The sequence below is a fragment of the Myodes glareolus genome, chromosome 27 (genome assembly GCF_982192425.1).
Source record: "Myodes glareolus chromosome 27, mMyoGla1.1, whole genome shotgun sequence".
Lineage (NCBI taxonomy): Eukaryota > Metazoa > Chordata > Mammalia > Rodentia > Cricetidae > Myodes > Myodes glareolus.
This window is the reverse complement of record NC_142052.1, coordinates 35,387,108-35,406,831: the sequence shown is the minus strand read 5'-3', so window position 1 is coordinate 35,406,831 and position 19,724 is coordinate 35,387,108. Positions and strand designations below refer to the sequence as shown.

At 47.8% G+C, this 19,724-nt stretch overlaps 1 protein-coding gene and 1 long non-coding RNA gene across 4 annotated transcripts in view; one reads left to right on the top strand and one right to left on the bottom strand.

The window, feature by feature from the left end:
* Positions 1-1,907: 1,907 nt before the first annotated feature.
* Positions 1,908-18,641, bottom strand: LOC125414206 (uncharacterized). 2 transcript variants are annotated; one of them, XR_015736862.1, is made up of 8 exons: positions 18,232-18,641; positions 17,294-17,534; positions 12,886-13,181; positions 11,506-11,569; positions 6,206-6,414; positions 5,560-6,093; positions 3,059-5,370; positions 1,908-2,169 (listed from the first exon to the last, which is right to left on the bottom strand). It is a non-coding gene; the product is annotated as an uncharacterized LOC125414206 (long non-coding RNA). The 2 variants fall into 2 exon arrangements; XR_015736863.1 differs by lacking the exons at positions 3,059-5,370; positions 5,560-6,093; positions 6,206-6,414 and having other exon boundaries at positions 18,232-18,631.
* The window catches only part of Stat4 (signal transducer and activator of transcription 4), a 113,664-nt gene continuing 103,613 nt past the window's right edge, over positions 9,674-19,724 (top strand). For both annotated transcript variants that reach the window (XM_087902450.1, XM_087902451.1), the window contains exons 1-2: positions 9,674-9,798; positions 17,851-17,938. The gene's annotated coding sequence lies outside the window, so the exon portion shown is untranslated. The remainder of the gene's footprint in view (positions 9,799-17,850; positions 17,939-19,724) is intronic.

Genomic DNA, 19,724 nt, shown 5'->3' with positions numbered 1-19,724 from the left:
AGGTAGACACAGGAGGATCCGAAGTTCAAGGTCACCCTCAGTTACATCACAAGCTGGAGACCAGCCTTGGATACACGAGGCCCCGTCAGAAGCCGAAAAGGAAGCTTCAGAGATTGCTCCTCCTGGATTTCAGTGGGCCTTGCTTGACCTCCTGGGCCTTAGAAGTAGGTGCCCTCCAAAATTCCTCAATCTAAAGCCAAGTAAGAAAGATGGCCATGTGCATGTGTATGTCTCAGTTCTCAGCCTCGTGATTACCACGGGAGGGCAATGGCCTTCTCTTTGTGGAAGGGAGGCCACCAGCCATGCCACATCCACGGGAGGAAGTTGCTATTCCTTCTGTTCCGGGAGAGGTTGCTTTTAGCTCTGAGCAGCATCTGGCAGGCCCAGAGCCCAGCTCTCATTACTTCAAATGCTTTCCTTGCACAGCAGATGTGACGATCTTGCCTTCAGTGAACTGCACTCATCCGCATTTCCCCTTCGGTATTAGTGGACCCTTCCGTGGTGGAGGCAGACGCTGGAGACCCCGGAGCGTGGAGACGCTTCTCCAGAGCTCTGTGGCTGTCGGCTTGCTCTTTAACAGGAAGTCAGAAATGGTGCTCTCCTTTCGGCAGAGACACCCCCGGCCAGCCTCAGGGCATATAGTGGTTGGCAACTACTCTTGGAAATCTGAAGCCAGCTCATCAGTTTTTTTTTTTTCCCAAGCTGAAATGGGGTAGATACTCAAACAATTAGTCTGCTAGGCTAATTTAAAACATGATAGGAAACAGATTTTAGCTTGTTAGAAGTAAAAGACTTTTGTTTTGTTTTGTTTTTTTAATCTCAGATGGAAAGTAAAGCAAGAAGTTTCACAGATTATTATCTGGAACACAAGAAGAAAGAAGACTGGGTTGGTGAGGTGGTTTAGTGGACAAAGGGACTCGCTGATAAGCCTGAAGACCCGAGTTCGAGCCCCAGGTCCCACACACCGAAAAGACAGAGCCAGCTCGCCTCCTAAGTTGTCCTCTGACGACACGCACGGCCCCCAGCAAAAATAAATATAAGCACAGTAAAATAAGTAAAATTCCTTTAGAGAAAAAGGGATGGTGGAGCCCACGACGGTTTCTGACGGCTTTGGTCGCTACAGACGCTGGGTGAGTGAAGGCAGAGTTCGAACTCGCACCTTCCAGCACTTTGTACCCTTTAGCGCAGATATCAGGGCAGCTGGAGTCTCCAAACGGGCCCCGGGTCACGTCTCTACCAAGAGAAAGCAACGCTGGAGATATTTCCCAGAGATACGGTGTTTCTGTCCTAGGTGCTCATTAATCTGTAACGACGGCTTTAAACGTCTCCTTTGCAACCGGAGCACTGAATCCAAGGCTTCGGTTTTCACGGGAGGACAAGAGTCAGAAGGGGAGTCCTCTGAGTCACCCTTGACCTTCAGGGACTAAAAGGAAGAGAGGCAGTCACCCCACTGAACGCTGTGACTTTTGGGGACTCCGCTTCCTCCTCTGCTCCATGCCTGATTTAGTCTCTAAAGATGCGTCTCTGCTCTGCGAATGCGGCTTCTCGTGACTCACGCCGATTCATCTGCAAGGAAGGTTGATGTTGATGAACAGGACTGCTTCACCCCTGCTTGCCCAGTGGTGTGGGAGGTCCTTCTGTCTATGTGTTGCTTTTATTGGTTAATGAATTTGCCAATTCATTAACCTTGGCCTGCCTTGGCCTGGTGATAGGGCAGAACTTAGGTAGGCAGGGAAAACTGGACTGAATGCTGGGAGAAGGAAGGCGGAGAGAGGGACGCCATGGATCTGCTGCCAGAGATAGACATGCTGAAACCTTGCCAGTAAGCCACTGCCACGTGATGATACACAGATAAATAGAAATGGGTTAAATTAAGATGTAAGAGTTAACCAATAAGAAGCTAGAGCTAATGGGCCAAACAGCGATTTAATTAATCACTGTGTATTTTGGGGTTGAGCAGCCAGGAACGATCAAGTGGCCTCTCTCCTTGCAACAGCCCAAACTTTCCCAAGACGCCATTGTTTTTCTGCGGTTTCTTTCCAGATGTCTTCGCGAGACTGGGCAACGGCTGTGTTTGTCCCGGAGTTCTAGCCAGCTTGGCCACACACGCCTCTGTAGTTGTTCTTCCTTATTCTCGGCCTCACTCCTCGTTTTCTCTGGAATTCTACCCTAAAATGAAAATTAGCACATCGAATGTTCACCTCAGTTTCTGTTTCCTACAGAAGCCGACCTAGGACACTGTCATGGGAGCACCCACAGAGGGCAGACCTCCAGAGACAAGCATGGGTCTCCACTGCTGGTGGTCAGCCATCGGGCCCCCCTCTGATCTGCAATGATACTATAACAGCTGAAATACCTATCTGGCCTCCATCGGCTTGTGGTGTAGGAAGAAGCCAAGATTCTGTCATTTGAAGTGGTTATTGTTATAATGCGGTCAGTACAGGAACAATGACAGCATGGGAGGTTTTGGGATGCTGTTTTTGAGGACACTAGAATATTTGCAAAAATGAGTAAGAAACGCAAGGGAGCGAATTGTCCACTGAAAAGACTTTGCGAAAGCCTGGGGGGTCTCCGTGAAAGCCTCTACAATCCCCCTCCCACAGCTGCAGAGCTAAAGAGAAAGAAAACCATTTTCAAGATTTCATATTGTAAGGTGGCAAACCTACAAGGAGGAAAAATGCCCGGCCTCCTAATAGCTACCATGTCAAAGTGAGGGCTGAGAGAGGGAGAGTGGGGACCGGGCATGGGGACCGTTGTTGGCTATTATTGATATCTTGAATATCCAGCTTTCCCCGACCCTCCCTGGAAACTAAACAAATTCTTCACTTAGAGCAACGGTTCTCAAACTTCCTAATGCTGTGACCCTTTAAGACAGTTCCCTTTAATACATCAGATCATTTTTGTTGCTACTTCATAACTGTAATTACACTACTGTTTCTGAATCATCATGGAAATATCTATTTTCCAGTGATCTGAGGTGACCCCTGAGAAGGTATCATTTACACTCCTCTCCCCCCCCCCCCCCCATGATCCCTGTCATGACCCACAGGTTCAGAACCTCTGGCTCAGAGGCTGTACGATAAGAAGTCCCTATGCTTGCTCTCATCCAGGTCCAACTGTCACCGCGACCCAAGGCCTCCAGGTCAGCCTTCGAGGCAGAACCTCTGAAGAGTCTGAAGAGTCTGGCTGGGCGGGCGATGGCTTGTCCCACAGGATATGATGATAGCACATGTACGGTGAATGATATTGCTAGGAGATAACAGCCAAGTAGAATGTTGAGTTCTCTCTTTCTTTTAACACACACACACACACACACACACACACACACACACTCCATCCAGTTATCAGTGCAGCCCAGAGGAAGGCAGGGATGTCCAAACCAAGCTGCGGGAGAGTCACTCTGTCTCTAACGCCTATGACCCCCCTGCTTTGATGTTCTTCGTTATCTATGGGTCAGAAGGCTGAGGGAATCTCTACAACCACAGGAGTCTGAAGCACAGCCCTATCTTTTGTGGACAGAAACCGAGGCCTCGCTTAGAAAAACAGCGTGGCACTGGTCACGGATGCTTCATCCCACCACGGAACACCAGGCGACCGAACCTAGAGCTGCTTATTAGGGGTACTATCAGATCTGCCAAACCACAGCCCGTGGGAATACAGCTGCAATTCTCTTCACGCAGACGGAGTACAATCCGGGTCACACTGACATCAGATTGACACCTGAAGAAACTTCACAAACAGGTACCCCGGGCTCCTTTACCACGCCATTGGCAGATACCCTAGGTTCCTATACATCTGCGACAGTGGTATATTTCCTTCCATACATACCTATGGATCAGACAAGTGACAGAGGGAGATAGAGCTATGGTCGGCTTAGCACAGACACAGGTGTGGAGCATTACTGCTAGCCAGAGCTAGATTTGGGCTGTGTTAAAAACCCGCTGAAGACTGACAGGAAGACAGGGGAGAGAGTCTTTGGGGCAGAATTCAGAACAACATATTTGGTTACTCATTTCATACTTGGCATTAGAGAAGTGGCCAGAGGAAAGGGTCTATATTCCTCATTCAGAACAGAAAGATGGTGTGGGATATTGCCATCACGCAAATGTCATAGTCTACTTATACAAACTAAGATGGACACAACATGGCTAGGAGAGACAATTTTTTGGAATTACCATGATATATTTGACCTCTTTTAAACCAGAACCTTATACATGTGACTGTGCGGTAGAAACTAATTTGATTGGTTGGTCAATATGCCGATCAGTTCAAATTGTTAATTTTGAATAAAAATATCTTCATAGAAACATCCAGAGTAACATCTGGGTAGCTATTAAACACAAGCCTAGACAGCTTGACACATAGATGGCCTGAGGGCATGCCACAGGAGCTTCTAGCAGAGGTGTGTGCACACAGACGCCTGGGAGTGAGCACACAGCACACAGCCCTTTGTCTGTATGCAAGAAGTTAGTTAATAATGTCAAACAAATAGATCAAATGTAGGAGACAGTGGACCAGGAAGATAGCTTGGTGGGTGCCAACAAAAGGGCATGCCACCCAAAAGTGATGACCTGCATTTGATGCTCAGACGCGTTGCAAAGATAGAAGGAGAGAACCAATGTCATGAGGTTGTCTCATGACCTCTGCACACAAGCCATGGTATGCACACATCCACACTTCATACACATACACACACACACACACACACACAGAGAGAGAGAGAGAGAGAGAGAGAGAGAGAGAGAGAGAGAGAGAGAAGGCAGCATGATCTGTCTTTTGAATGTCAGTCAGTTCCTCACTACAACAACCTATATTGTGCAGGGGGTGTGGCAAAAAAGGTGGAAAGCAAGCTTGAACACAACATGGATGGACTCTGACTCCCAGGCTCCTGCTGCTGCTGCTGCTGCTGTTGCTATGGATTCTCACCCTGCCTGGGCCAGAGACTGATGCAGAGCCTCTAAGACGTGTCTTCGCTGCATTTCTGCTGCTGTGAGCAACTACTCCGGCAGGAACGACTTTCAGGTAAGGAAGGATTTAGTTTATCTCACCATCCTAAGTTGCAATTCTTCATATCAGGAATGTCAAGGAAACCGGAACTTGAAACAGTCACAGCACACCAGCAGACAAGGTCAGACAAAGATGAATGCATGCTTGCTGGCTTGTTCGCTTGCTTGTTCGCCTGTATTTGGCTAGAATTCTCCACTATTGCACAGTTCAGGACCCCTGGCAAAGGGAATAGTGCTGCCCACAGCAGACTGGGTCTTCTCATGTCTGACAACTTAGTTAGGACAACCCCCAGCAGATATGTCCACAGGCCAAACCAATACAGTCCTTCGGTGAGATTCTAAGATGTGTCAATGACAACTCAATCTGTCACAGATAGAGGATGAGAAAAAATAAGACAAATGGAGAGATAAATAGATGTCAGATAGAGGGTGAGTCTGCTAAGAAAGCCTGAGAATTTGAGCTATTCAGTCCCACAAATTTAGTCTCTGGCATGTAGTATCCAGAGTGGAAAGGTATCCGCTCTAGATTTCATTGAGCCCCGGGGATATGTACGATCAAGTAACCGGTGATGAGTCCCTTGAGGAATGAGGGTAGCTGTTCCAGTCAAGGCATCCACGGGCTTCAGCGCCTACGCTCAGCAGTATCTATCAAAGGCTAATGGCACACAAGTGACTTGACAAGATGCAGGCTCTGAAGGAAGAAAGCCCTCAGCCATGAGATCTGTCATCGCAGTGGAACAGCAAGGAAACTGAGCAAGAACGAGAAAAATCAAGCTGGGTGGATGAGATGACTGCTTCCCTCAGGGCAGCTGCAGTGGCAGACATGGTAACTGGACCTGCTATCACCAAACCTTGGAGGGGCTACACAGATGTCACCCCAACAGGCTAGCCTCAGTCCTCTTTTCGGAGAAGAAAGGCACACGAGATCTGGACACAAGGTCCCAGTGGCACACGGGAAGGGTTGCAGAAGGCCTTGCCTCCCTCTTTTTCTTTTTTGAGATCGTAATATACTTACATAATTTCTTCCTTCCCGTTCTTCCTCCAAATCCTCCCATATGCCATTTCTTGCTCCCTTTTACATTTATAGCTAAAAAATTAATTTTATCAATGGTTATTGCATGCACATATGCCTATATGTTCTTAAATATAACCTGCTTGCTCTGTGCAATGTTATTTGTTCCTGTGTTTTCATGGCTGACCAGGTGGTGTCGGACAACTAGTGTGCTCTTCCCCGGGAGGCTATTTCTCCAGCTCGCTAGGTTCCTCGGTTGCCTGTGGCTCTGTGTGCAGGGCTGAGGCCTCACGGTCAGCCACCCGGGTCACTCCATCCATGCTGGCATCACCATTGCAGCTCTTGTTCAGGCAGTCATGTCGGCGAGTCTTTGTGGGTGTAGCCTCGTCAGGCCGCCTGTGAGAAGAGAGCGCCTCACAGGAGGGTGAAAGGACTGTGGTGCGGGCATCACGCCCGCCTCAGGCTCCGTCCTAAGGACTCTGTCACCAGGAAGAGGGTAGCATGAATAATAAAAACTCAGAGACAGATATTGGGGTTCGAGCTCAAGACCAAAACACCAAGGCAGCCAACCACTAGAGAGACCTTTGACCTCTACCAAATCTTAAGACCCAAGAGGCAAGAATCTGTCTCTATGAATCCTCAGGCCCCACACTCCACTGAGTTCCTGTCTCTTCCCCTTTAAATTCCTTTCTCTGCCCAGCCATATCACTCCTGTCTCCACCTCCCTAGCGCTGGGATTAAAGGCATGTGATCCCAAGAGCTGGGATCACCTCTGTGTGAGCTTTGTTTCTCTTTTAGACAAATCTAATCTTGTGTAGCCCAGGGTGGCCTTGAACACACAAAGATCCGTCTGCCTTTGTCTTTGTCTCCCGAGTCCTGGCATCAAAGGTGTGAGCCACCCCTCCCTGGCCTGTATGGCTGACTAGTGTGGCTGCTATGCCCTCTGATCTTCAGGCAAGCTTTACTTATTAAAACACAAATAATATACCAGCATAGAAGAGAGCAGAGAGGTTCCTGGGAACCCTAGCCGCCAAGTACAGGTTAAGAAATCCCTAACATGAGGGTGGTTCCAGTCTTATCTGCAGTCAGATGCTCTGCCCCTAAGCTGGACCTGCTGGAGCCGTGTCCGGATTCCAGCATCAATTCTAGGAACAAGAGCCTGTGAGTGCCGTCCTGAGGGTGTGCTGTAAACTGGCCAAGAATCTCAAGTGCTCCACAGAAGCGTCGAAGCGTGTTGTGTTGAGGTTGTGCATCGAGTTCCTCCAAAACCTGCAGCATCGCCAAGGATGCAGCCGACCTGCCAAGCAGACAGCTGCTTGGAGCCGCAACGCTGAGTGGAGCTAAATAAAGTGTGTGTGTGTGTGTGTGTGTTAGTGTATGTGTGTGCATGTGTGTGTGTTAGTGTGTATGTGTTAGTATGTGTGTATTAGTGTATGTGTGTGTTAGTGTATGTGTGTGTTAGTGTATGTGTGTGTTAGTGTATGTGTATGCATGTGTGTGTGTTCATGTGTATGTGTTAGTATATGTGTATTAGTGTATGTGTGTGCATGTGTGAGTGTGTATTAGTGTGTGTGTTAGTGTATGTGTTAGTGTATGTGTGTGTTAGTGTATACATGTTAGTATGTGTGCATTAGTGTATGTGTGTGTTAGTGTATGTGTGTGTATTAGTGTATGTGTGTGCATGTGTGTGTGTGCTAGTGTGTATGTGTTAGTATGTGTGTATTAGTGTATGTGTGTGTTAGTGTATGTGTGTGCATGTGTGTGTTCGTGTGTATGTGTTAGTATATGTGTATTAGTGTATGTGTGTGCATGTGCTAGTGTGTATTAGTGTGTGTGTGTTAGTGTATATGTATGTGTTAGTGTGTGTGTATTAGTGTATGTGTGTGCATATGTGTGTATGTGTTAGTGTGTATTAGTGTGTGTGTGTTAGTGTATATGTATGTGTTAGTGTGTGTATTAGTGTATGTGTGTATTAGTGTATGTGTGTATGTGTGTGTGGTGCTGTGATATGGTGTGGGCATGTTCATTCACATGTAACAGTAGTCCAAGGTAAAGTGAAGAAGACATTTTACTTTACCCCTCAAGAGAACCGAGAAAGACCAAGTGGGAAGATGCCAGAAAGGATGAAGATCCACAGAGCTTGCTGAGACGTGAACCTAAGAGGAGGAGAAAAGAGAGCGCAGACTCTGTTCACTACGGAAATCTCTAGGCTTCCAAATCACTGGATTGAGAGTTAGATGGCCAGGAAGGCTGGCCTTGGGGTATGACCGTAAAAATCATGACCCAGGATCAGAGAAGCGTCCAGTCTGTGGAAGTCAGGATTCAGTGAACTAACCCGAGTGTTTCTGCAGTTGGAGGCCCCTCCATCTTTGTGTTCTAAGCACACAAGTATATGATGAGCTTTGAGAAGATTCAACAGATATTTGAATAACAAGTAATTATTTCTAAAAATTGTGGAGAACTTGTTTTAAGCATTCAAGGATTCAAACTTTAGCAGGCTGGATAGTTCTAGTAAAAATCTGGTTTTCCCCATCAGTCCCATACATGTATATAAAAGTACATATGTATATAGATAAGTTGGAGATTAGAGGGTAGGGAGGCAAAGAGGGGGGAAGAAAGAGAGAGAGACAGAAATAGAGAGAGAGAGAGAGAGAGAGAGAGAGAGAGAGAGAGAGAGTGAGTCAGTGTGTTCGTCAGGTGGGGCTGAGGCCCAGGAAAGGGGGCGGCTGAAGTGTGAAAGTGGTCTGTTGGCAGGAAGCTGCCTTTGTGGGACCAGAAAGCATTTGGCTTTTGTTTTGGTTTGGTTTGTTTTTCTTCTATTTAGACCTTCAACTAGCTGGATGAAGCCCACCTACATAACGGAAATAATCTTTTCTCAAAATCTGATTTAAGTGTTAGTTACACATTAAAAAAAATACTCCAACAGAAGCATTTAGAATGATATTTGACTAAATGTTGTGATCTAACTGGATTTTCATTTGTTTTCTGCGCTGAGAGATTGAGCGCATTTGCTGAATCTGGGAGAGGAGAAACACGAACGCTTTGACTGGATTTCTACAGAACACCTTTGTATAATGGATTAGTTTCTCTGGGCAGTTTCCACACAGCGTCTGGTCCTAAGCGTCACAGGTCAGCTAACATCCTAAAGTTTGTGCTGTTTAGTTAGAGGGTGACAGTTTCCCTGGCTTTCCTGGGGGCTTTTGGGATGCTGACATTAAACCCTCCTCCTTGCTCACAAAACCCTCCTGTCTTGGGAAAACCAGGATAAAGATGGCTGTAATGTGACATGCCGAACTGCCCCCCCCCACTCCCCTCCAGGAGCCGAGAAATAAGATAATTATTGTTTGAGCAGATGAAAATCGCCTTCTGGGGTTGCTCATCCTCACTGGTAGAAATGCTAAAATAAACAGATGGCCAACCACAGAGTGTGGCCCCTGAGTGGCTTTATCATTTGTGAGGGCCGGTCAGACAGGCACCGTGCGCTGTCCAGGTGACCTCCCATCCGACATCAGATTTGCTTCTGCGGCCTCTGGCAAAGGTCAGGGCCTGTCCACGGGGTTCACGCGCTTGCATGAGGCGCCGAGCAAGGCCTGGGATTGGCCCTGGTCTCCTGTAGGTCATAGGAGTATCCATGACAACAGGGAGGGGTCTTCTAGGTGTTGAGAGCCTCTCCCCCCCTCCCCCGCCCGCGCCTGGCCTTTTTATTCCACCTGAACAAAGACACGGAGCTGTCACCTTCATATGGCTCTTGTTTGCTTCCTGGACCCATTCGCTCAACCGGTATGTAGAAGTAGTTGGTGTATTCTAAACTGAGTTTGGGGCCGTAGGTAAGAGTCACCGCGTCTCGGGAAGATGCCTACCGGGAGAGCTAGGATGGCACCGATATCTTGAGGAACCCTCACTTTCCTGTTAGCCAAAGCAGAGCCCTCTAAGTATGTTTCCACATTGGAAACCCACACCAAATTGCTCAAAGAAAGAATGCGTTCTACTAAAACTGTGTTAAAATAAGACATAGGGTAGAGACCATGTAGAATGTTTATCTCTGTAGACATGGTCATGGATGCTTTCAACTCGGGCGTTAAACTGAACCCACTGTCCTCAGCTGCATAAACATCTCTGCCCTTCCCTATCCTGTCCAAACACAGAATCTCTCTGGCTTCCGGCCCACTTTAAATGTAAGGAGCGAGAGCTTCCAGGTAAATTCACGCGCTGTCATTTTCTAACTGTCTGACTGTGACCAGGGGACATTGGGAGCCTCTGTGGGTTTGGTGCGGAGCACGGAGCACTGGAGCCGGCGCAGGGAGAGTGTAGGGTTCCTGCCAGGATGGCTGACGGCACAATCCCCCTAGGTATCATAGTCGGATCCGCATCCTCCCCTCTCAGCACCCGCTACAGTCCGCTTTGTTCTGGTTTGGGGAGCCCCTCATGTTCTGGCAGAAAGATCTGAGAACTACTTAAGAGATGCCGTGGGCTTACGGAGGGATGGGACGGCAGAGGATGCCGGAAGTGACAGCTTTCACTGCCTTGCTGCCCCCGTGTCTCCTCCCTCGCTTTGGATTTGAAGTTCTGCTTTCTTTTATATCCTGGTCCTGTCGCAGACTGGGTTCAGGTTCTGAGATAGGGAAGGGGCGTTGGCTTGAAGTAATGAAGTGTCCGCCTGCCAGATGAGTTCCACACAAGCGGCTGGTCCTAAATAGCTCCAGCCATCTTTATTTACACATCCAAAACAAACATGCTTTTCCGTACTAACAATTTTTCCCATCCTCCAATGCTAACCTCTGGCAAAAATATGTCAAATATGCCCCCCTTTTACATCAAAACATCTTTTAAACTACAACAACAACAACAACAAAATAAACACTTGCATTTTGCTAGCTTGGCCAAATGTGAAGCCAGGTACATCCTGTTTAAACTAAAAAGTGATAAACATAGGCGCACCTTTTCAAGAACAATAATATCATTTAAAACTTAACAAACCATCTTTACGGAAACGGGTGAATTGCCTCCTATCCTGTCAGCACTGAATCAGGACAGCTCCCAGGGTCTGGAGTGGCAGACCCCCCCAGATAGGAAACCTGAGAAGCCTCAGCTTCCAAAGAATGTTAGGGGAAAATATTTGAGAAAAACATAGAGTTTCCAGGAATGAGCACATCTGTCCCATGCGTGACTGACAAGGTGACACTGAAAACTGCCGAGGGAGTCACCAATATTGAGAGAGAGAAGAAAGCGTGCAGGCTGCAGGGTCCCAGCAGTAGTCGGAACCGTCCGGAAGTCCACTGGTCCTCACCGAGTGAGACTGTCCCTGTGAGCTTTTGCATCCTCTGGAGACCCGTTGGATAATCACTCACATACTGATCTGAAATTAGGCTGCATGACCCCCAGCCCTTTATAGCTCCCACCTAACCCAGTTTGGTTTGCTTTCTATTGCTGTAATAAAGCGGCATGACCAAAAGCAACCTGGGAAATAAAGGACTTATTTCAGCTTACTATTTGTACTCCTTCGTGGAGGGCAGTCAGGGCAGGAACTCAGGGCAGGAACTCAGGGCAGGAACTGAAGCAGAGACCAGAGGAATGCTGCTTGCTCTCCGTGGTTTGCTTAGCCTGCTTTTAGAGCACCTAGGACCACCTGCTAAGGCATGGCACTGCCCACAGGCAGCTGGGCTCTCCCGTGACAGTCATAGTCAAGGGAAGAGCCCAGAGTTGCCAAAAGACCAGTCCAATGGTGGTCATTCCTCAAGTGAGATTCCCAGACATGTCTAGGTTTGTGTGAAATTGACAAGACCAACTAGCACACCCTCTTGTGTGTGCATGTGTGTGTGCTCACTTGTGTGCGGAAGCCAGAGGTCAACTTTAGGTGGCTTCAAGATTACCATCCATCTTCGGTTTTTGAGAACCTGGTGTTCACCAACGTGGCCAGCAAGCCCCTGGAATCCACCTGTGTCCACCTATCCCCAGCACTAGGGTTACAGGTGTGCACCGCCACAGGTGCAGGGTCACAGGTGTGCACCGCCACAGGTGCAGGGTCACAGGTGCGCACCGTCACAGGTGCAGGGTCACAGGTGCGCACCGTCACAGGTGCAGGGTCACAGGTGCGCACCGTCACAGGTGCAGGGTCACAGGTGTGCACCGCCATAGATGCAGGGTTACAGGTGTGCACCACCATAAATCCAGGCCATGTTTTTATACACTGAAAGTGTGCTTTCTACCCCATCTGCTCACTGGAACTGTCTGAGAACCTTACTAGAACCCCTGTCCTGCTACTTTACTGGTAGCTTCCATTCGCTGGTGTGCCAGTGTTGCCCTGGAACATAGCGAGGCAGATGCCAGGCTTCCTATCCTCAAAGATCTGCCTCAGAGAGTCGGATGTAAGCCCAGGCTTTGCTTGTTTGACTTTGGACCCCTGAGAAGATTCTGATAAACAACCAGGACGAGCAACTCTTTGAACAGCGTGGAGAGAAGAACTGGCTTCATTAGACTCTCTTTATTGGAAAATACGAAACAAATTTTATAATCAATAGTGGAGTGGAGCATGGGAGAATTTTATGAGACTGAATGAAAGATGCACAAAGTCAGAAGGATCATGTGGAACTACCAGGAAGCAGATGGGATGCAGCCCACGCAGGAGTTGGTCCTTAGGAAACAGGAACTGGAAGTGATGTGTAGAGAACCTGATACCAGGAGGCAGAGAGTGTACAGAGATGGAGCCTCGCAGGACAAAAAGACATAGAAAAAACAGAGGTAGGGACAGGAGAGGACCGGTCCATAGGAAGATAGGGAGGAGTAGTCAGAGATCTCTGCCTGGACTGTCCCCCAAACTAGGAATCTCTGTCACTTCTCACACACCACCCACCTCTTCCTGTCACTCACCCTTTGCCCACAGCTCCGAGATGCAGTTTCTTCACCACTTCTGTTGTTGCTGCCTTGATTCAGCTTTCTCCAGTGACTGGTTCCTCTGCAGTGGTCTCCTTCAGCCTGTGCCCAGTGCAGCGTGATGACTCACTCTGCCCCGTCCTTCGGGTGGCAAAGGGATAGGTCTTTTCTCTCCTGTTTTCATCTGCCACATCTGGCTGCCAGCTGGTCTGATGTTTCCTGGCACAGTGTGCCCGGCCTTTGCTCCTGTGGTTCTTAGCCTTTTCTTCTGTTTGGCAGCCTCCTCCTAAAGCCTTCAAAATCAAAATCAGAAATGACCAGGGCTGGGGAGGTGGCTCAGTGAACGAAAGCACCTGTGGTCCAAGCCTGGCAAGCTGAATTCAATCCCCGAAACTCATAGCAAGGGGGAGGAGAGAACCAGTTCCACACAGTTGTGCCCTGACATCTACTTGCATGCACGCACTCACCCACTACACACACACACATACACACAAGCACACACGTGCACACACAGACACACATGAGCAGACAGACACAGACACATAGACACAAGCGCACACATGTGTGCACGCATGCGCACGCACACACACACACACACACACACACACACACACACCATCACCACCACCACTAGTGATGATAATATAAAGCCTCTCAGGGGCTGCTGCCTTTATCCATCGCTCCCCAATGGTTCACGAGGCTCCTGTAGGGAAAGCCCGGGATGTGAGTGTGAGCCACGGGGAAAGGCTTCCATTCATACAAGTGTGTATCTCCTCTACCTAGACAAACAAAAGAACAGTTTCTTTCCTTTACACATTAGTTCTTAAAGAAATGTCTCCCAAACAGCAACTCTGGACTGGTGAGACAGCTCAGAGTAAAGAAGCCAGCCAGTAATGTGATGATCTGAACTAGGAGAGAACCGGCTTCTGCAGGCGGTCCTCTGGCTTCCTTAGGCACACCATGGCACCCTCCACACACACACCATAAACAAGCAAACAGTTTTTGCCAGGGGGTGGTGGCTCAAGCCTTTAATCCCAGCACTTGGGAGGCAGAGGCAGGCGGATCTCTGTGAGTTCGAGACCAGCCTGGTTTACAAGAGTTGGTTCCAGGACTACAGAGAAAAAGCTACAGAGAAACCCTGTCTCAAAAAGCCAAAAGAAGAAGAAAAAGAAGGAGGAGGAGGAGGAGGAGAAGGAAGGAGGAGGAAGAGGAAGAAGAGGAGGAAGAGAAGGAGAAGGAAGAGAAGGAGAAGAAGAGGAGGAAGAGGAGGAGGAGGAGGAGGAGGAGGAGGAGAAGAAGAAGAAGAAGAAGAAGAAGAAGAAGAAGAAGAAGAAGAAGAAGAAGAAGAAGAAGAAGAAGAAGGGTTGTGTGTGTGTAGGCCAAAGGTCAACCTCTGACATTGCTCCTCATGAGTCATACATCTGGTTTTTTTGTTTGTTTGTTTGTTTGTATGCAGACAGAGTCTCCCCTTGGTCTGCACACACTAGGCTGGCTGTTCAGCAAGGCCCAGGAACACCCTTGTCTCTGCCTCTCTACCACAGAGATTACACATGGCTGCCACCACCCTGCTTTTTATGGAGGTCCCTATGCCTATAAGGCAGGCATTTGCGGGCTGAGCCACCCTCCCAGCCCTAATCCTCATGAGAAAAGAAGAAAAAGCCATCAGATATTTTAGGGGCGTGGAGACGGAGCGCTAGGAACACACATTTCCGCCACATGGGGAACACCTGTCAGAGCCCAGCTCGCGGTGTGAGAAATGTCTCAGATCTGTGGAAGGTGATAAGGATCACACAGATTTAAGGGCACATGAGAAGATCTGAAAAGCCATAGAATCAAACAAACTCAATTTAGGAGGCCCGCAGTCAAGTCGTCTCCGGAAGTGACGCAGCCAGACATCCGCACTGGAGATGAACCCAGATCCTTACACCACTTTGCTTCCGGATCCTGGAACTTTCCTTTACAAACTGATATTTCGGATGCCTTCTGAAAAGTATTGCTAAACAATACATCAAGCTGAGATGCACTGAAATCCCAATCTTGCCTCTTCATTGCTGTTTGACCTCGAATAACGCACTGGGACACCCCGATTCTCCATCTCCTCGTCTCTAATGTAGTGACAATAATGAACGTCTTGTGAGGACTTTCTCAGAAATAAAACCAGGCCTGTCCACTCTGTTTACCACGACGACGCTCTGATGCCACCGTCCCCCCAGCTTTGCGTTGAAAACAAGCTACTCCCATGCCTACCCCGCCTCCTCTCCATAACTGATGTCTTCCAGTCACAGACAAAAACTCAAGCACCAACCGGTCAGCTTCAAATGATCTAATTACTGAGGAAGGCGTATTCTAGTCTGACTTGCCTGTTCTAGCAATTGGAATAAAAGTGAGAGAAAGGAGCGTATCTAAAACAAATTAATGTCTTGATTTTAACCTACTATGGCCATTGTTCACTGTTGATATAAAATATATATACATATATATTATAACAACGTATATCCATGATAACATATGTGTACGTGAGTGTGTTGTATGATGAGCTAAAAAAAAAAGACATGAGCAAATGAGCCGCATCCTGTAGGCACCTATACAGACCTGTAAAGAGAATGTTTCGTAACTGCTTAATTTAGATGTCTTGTACCAAGCTTGTAAGTGAAATGCCAAAATGCTGTTGAAAAGCAGAATCCTGCCAAAGATGGGCAGATGCAGTTTCTTTAATGAATTATTCTGCAAAATAGCATGCATAAGAACAGCAAGCCACAGAAAGTGGGAATGTTACAGAAACATGCATTCAAGAAGAAGTTTCCAGGCCTCTCAGGACAGTAAAAATAAAAGTGAACATAGGAAGATTGAAATCATTTTCTTTCTATATGTTTTGCCCTATGTTTATTTCTGACCCTGACAAAAGCAAAGTTGCTTTAAAAATATAACATTTTTTTTTTTTTGTAAGAGCAGGGCACTGGGCTAGCAATACAGGGAAACTGTATAGAGCAATAAGCAATCAGTTCGTCAGGAAATCTGATATCCCAAGACCAAAACTCCAAGTCCAAGATAGCACCAGAAAGCCCAAACTATAGTTGAAATGGTTGACTTTAAACATTATACATTTTTACTCAATTAAAAAAAATCACAGCTTATTCCAAATCTTCAAAGTAGTAGAAAAAAGCAGTTAGTCCTTAGTTAGGCTGTAACTGCTGTTCTCTGATAAATCTTATATAAAAATTAGTAGTGATGAAGTCATGACCAAAATGTGTTTCAATATCACCATTATCATCAAGGAGATCGTTAACCAACCAGCTATCAGTTTTATTTTCTTTATCCCTATAATTCATTTTGCAAATAAGGCATTTAGCGTGGGGGAATCAAAAGAAGTCCTGGGTGGATGTGTATTGTTGCCATGGGTCCAGCCATTTCAAAACCCCAATTCTTATTTGCCCATATGATGGGCAAAGCCTTCTCCGGTTAGGGGTAGAGCAAAGCAAATGCCGACGGTGTGTGCGGAAAATTTCCACCTTAGCATTCTCCGGCGGCTGTTTACGGCCTGCAGACTGCTCCCCTACCGAAGCGGCGACTACTGAGATTAGCTAAACCCAGAAACTCTGCCTCTTTATCTGTTCGTAATAACGCTGCGTGCGATAGCCCCGCCCCGGTGAAACTCTATACAGCAAGCATGCTGAGCGTTCAGGTGCTGCGGTTTCTCCATCAGAGGGCCCAGACCGCCAGAACTCAGTTTTTCTGTGTCCCTGAGTTTGTCCTTCACGCCATTGCCACCCGAGTTAGGTCAGTCCCTGAAGCTAAGAACAAGGCAACCTAGGCTCCAATAGAAGGCTCGCTGAGCAGAGTGAAAACCTGAATTCTGATCCCAGCACCCACATAAAAAGTGGGGTGTGGCAGTGCCCATGTGTAATCCCAGCACCAGGGGTGCAGAGAGGCCCACCCCGGATGGAGCCTTAGGGCTAAGCAGCCTCATGAACCCAGGAACTCCGGGTTCTGTGGAAGACTGTCTCACCAAACAAGGTGGGGGGCAACGGAGAGAGACACCCACCTCTGCCATTGACCCCTGGCCTCAAAAACTCACCCGAAAATGCATACACCCTAAACAAACGAAACCCAAGCAAGCCATCTGGTGCATATTAGAAAATAATGAATTCCCGGAAAGAAGATGAAGAAACAGCGCAATCAAAAGCTGCCAATGGCTGCCGTTTGTTTCAAAGTCCAGCATCTCACAGGAGCTAAACAGTCTCCATAGACCTGTGTTTGGAATTTTAAGATGACAGTATGTTTGTTGGCGCAGGAAGGTGCATGCGTGTCACCGCGGACAGGAGCAGGTTAAAGGGGGCCTTGCAGGAGTCGGGTCTCCTGTCACGTGGGCCTTAGGAACAAAAAAAAACCCTACACACATCCTTACCTGATGACCTTTGCTTGCGGCTCAGAAATTCTCACTCTTAACAGCGGACGATAGCACAGTGTCTTAGAGGAGCTTCCTTTTCTGAGCTTTAGATCCCAGTTGTTAGCCAGGTCTTTCTTCCCCTGTTGCCATGACTCCTGGGGCGTGGCCGCACGTCACTTCCTCTCACACGCTTGCGGTCCTAGATCTAGTCCACAGATATTTGTAGATCATTCGTGAGAGATTGAGATGTCAGAATGACCTGGGAGGAGGGGTGTAGTTTATGTAAAATCAGTATCTTGGAGCCAGGTGGTGGTGGCGCACGCCTTTAACCTCAGAACTCGGGATGCAGAGGCAGGAGGATCTCTGTGAGTTCAAGGCCAGCCTGGTCTACAAGAGCTAGTTCCAAGACAGGCTACAAAAGCTACAGAGACAGTATCTTTTATTCTTGTTTTATTCCTTATTTACTGTGGAGTCTTCCTCTCCTGCTGAAAGACTTGAACTTACAGACCTTTGTTTTTTTTTTTTCTACTAAACCTTTCCCCCATTTTCATATGTTACACTGGCTCTTTCCCCAGCGTCCTGGTGCTTCTCCTGACCTCCGTGAAATGGTAAACCGTTGCTACCCTGCAGAGAAGTCAGCCACGTCAGCAAGGACTCTGCAGAGTAAGTCTCGCCCTTACAGGGTTGAATGGGACTCAGTAAGCAGTCTGCTGTCTCTCTCTTTCTAGAGCTTTCTATCTCCAGGCTTCCCTCTCACTCCCAAAGATGGGGTCAAGACACGGTGTCCTGCTTGGTTGTCCAAACACATGAGTTCAAAGGAGAGGTCGTTAAAGAAAAAAAAAGTGTCTATAGACCGTGGTGTAGGGATTCCTCCCAACAAGGCCTAAAATGAATTGGGAATATGGCCACCGCTCCAGAACGTTCTAACCTCACATCCCGGATCTCAGGAAACTCACCTTGAAAATCTGTTTCGGCTGCCCTCAGCATGTAGGAATGACGTACTGCTGAGAAAGTCCATCAGCTCTAGGTGAGAAACGCGGGGTTTCAGCTGCGCTATTGAGTAAATTCCGTGGGGAGAGTCAACAAGCCCTAAACAATGCGCGCCCTGAGCCAGCGGTTACGCAATGCAGCGCGCAGCAGAGGTGAACCGGGCTCGCTTTTCCCAGGTTGGCTTCGTCCCGTCCCGCGGTGATCTCAGGGGGTAACCTGACCTTGAGTTTAGTGCAGGCGCTATTTCCTTGAGCTAATTGCCTCCTGCCACCAGATAGCGTCCGTCCGCAGCTGGTTATCTCCGAGGCAAAGAGCCGCACTGTTGGAAGTTCCCACTTAAGTGGGGCATGAGTCCAGCCAACTAACACGGGGCGGTGAAGACAACGGAGTCACTGTGTGTCTACTCTTGGCCCTGTGCCCGAAGCACACAGTGTCAGAGAGCCAATCTGGAGAGCCCGCCCTTTGCAGAAAGATCAGCTGTCTGGATGATTTAATTGGGCTTCCCCCCTGTTAATCCTGTATGTAACCCATTGTTACCGTTATTAAGCAGCATCCTGTGGAAATTTCTGGAAATCTAAACACCGGGCGCTCAGCCTGTCCTGATGATGTCAGCTTCTGCTTTAGTTTAAATATTTTTAGTGGAAAGCCAAGTCAAGCCAGACTTCTTGTTTCCAATGGGGCAGTACCGAGTGTGGGCAGGAGGACAATGCATTTACAGTAGACTTACCACCGGGAGGTTGGTTATGTCAAAGTTTCGCCTTGCAGCTCGTTAACTGGATGTTTCTGACAGAGCCGGACATGACACGCTCCTCCACCCTGAGGGGATCAGCAGGCCAGGAGCCATCTTTCAGGGAGCCTGACCACATAGCTCTTCACTGTATTAGGAGGGATCTCACAATCCCTGGCTTTGTTAATCTGCCTTGATATAATTAGCGGTACTTGAAATTTCCGTCCTAGGTGTCAACGTGAAAGTGAATGCAAGAGCTAGCTATGGCTTTTAGAAATGAATTAGAGTTTTATGTACATTGTTCTACATCACAAAACAACCAACCAACCCACTTTACTGGTTCTAGGCTTTTCCTAAACGAAGAGCTGAAGAAACAGCGATTTGTTTGGAAGGGGCAGCCAGGGCACTTGTGCAAGCAAGGGGCTTTGCTACATGAATCCACCATCTTTATTTAGATAATTTGGAAGATAGACATTCTCTGTGGTGGGTGCTGGGAAGAGACGGGAGGCCTGAGCCATCTTTAGAGACACCATCCTCTGTAAACATTTGACAGTCCTGAGCACATAAGACATAGAGATTTAAAAAAAAAAATCCTAAATTATCTGAATGCCTAGCCCTGGCTTGCCCTAAGTATGCGTTATACCAGAAGCCCTGTTTAGGTGCGCAGTTTCAATAATGCAGAGAGTAAACTCTCAGTCATTTGGTGTGGTTAGTCCTGTTTATTTCCTCTTC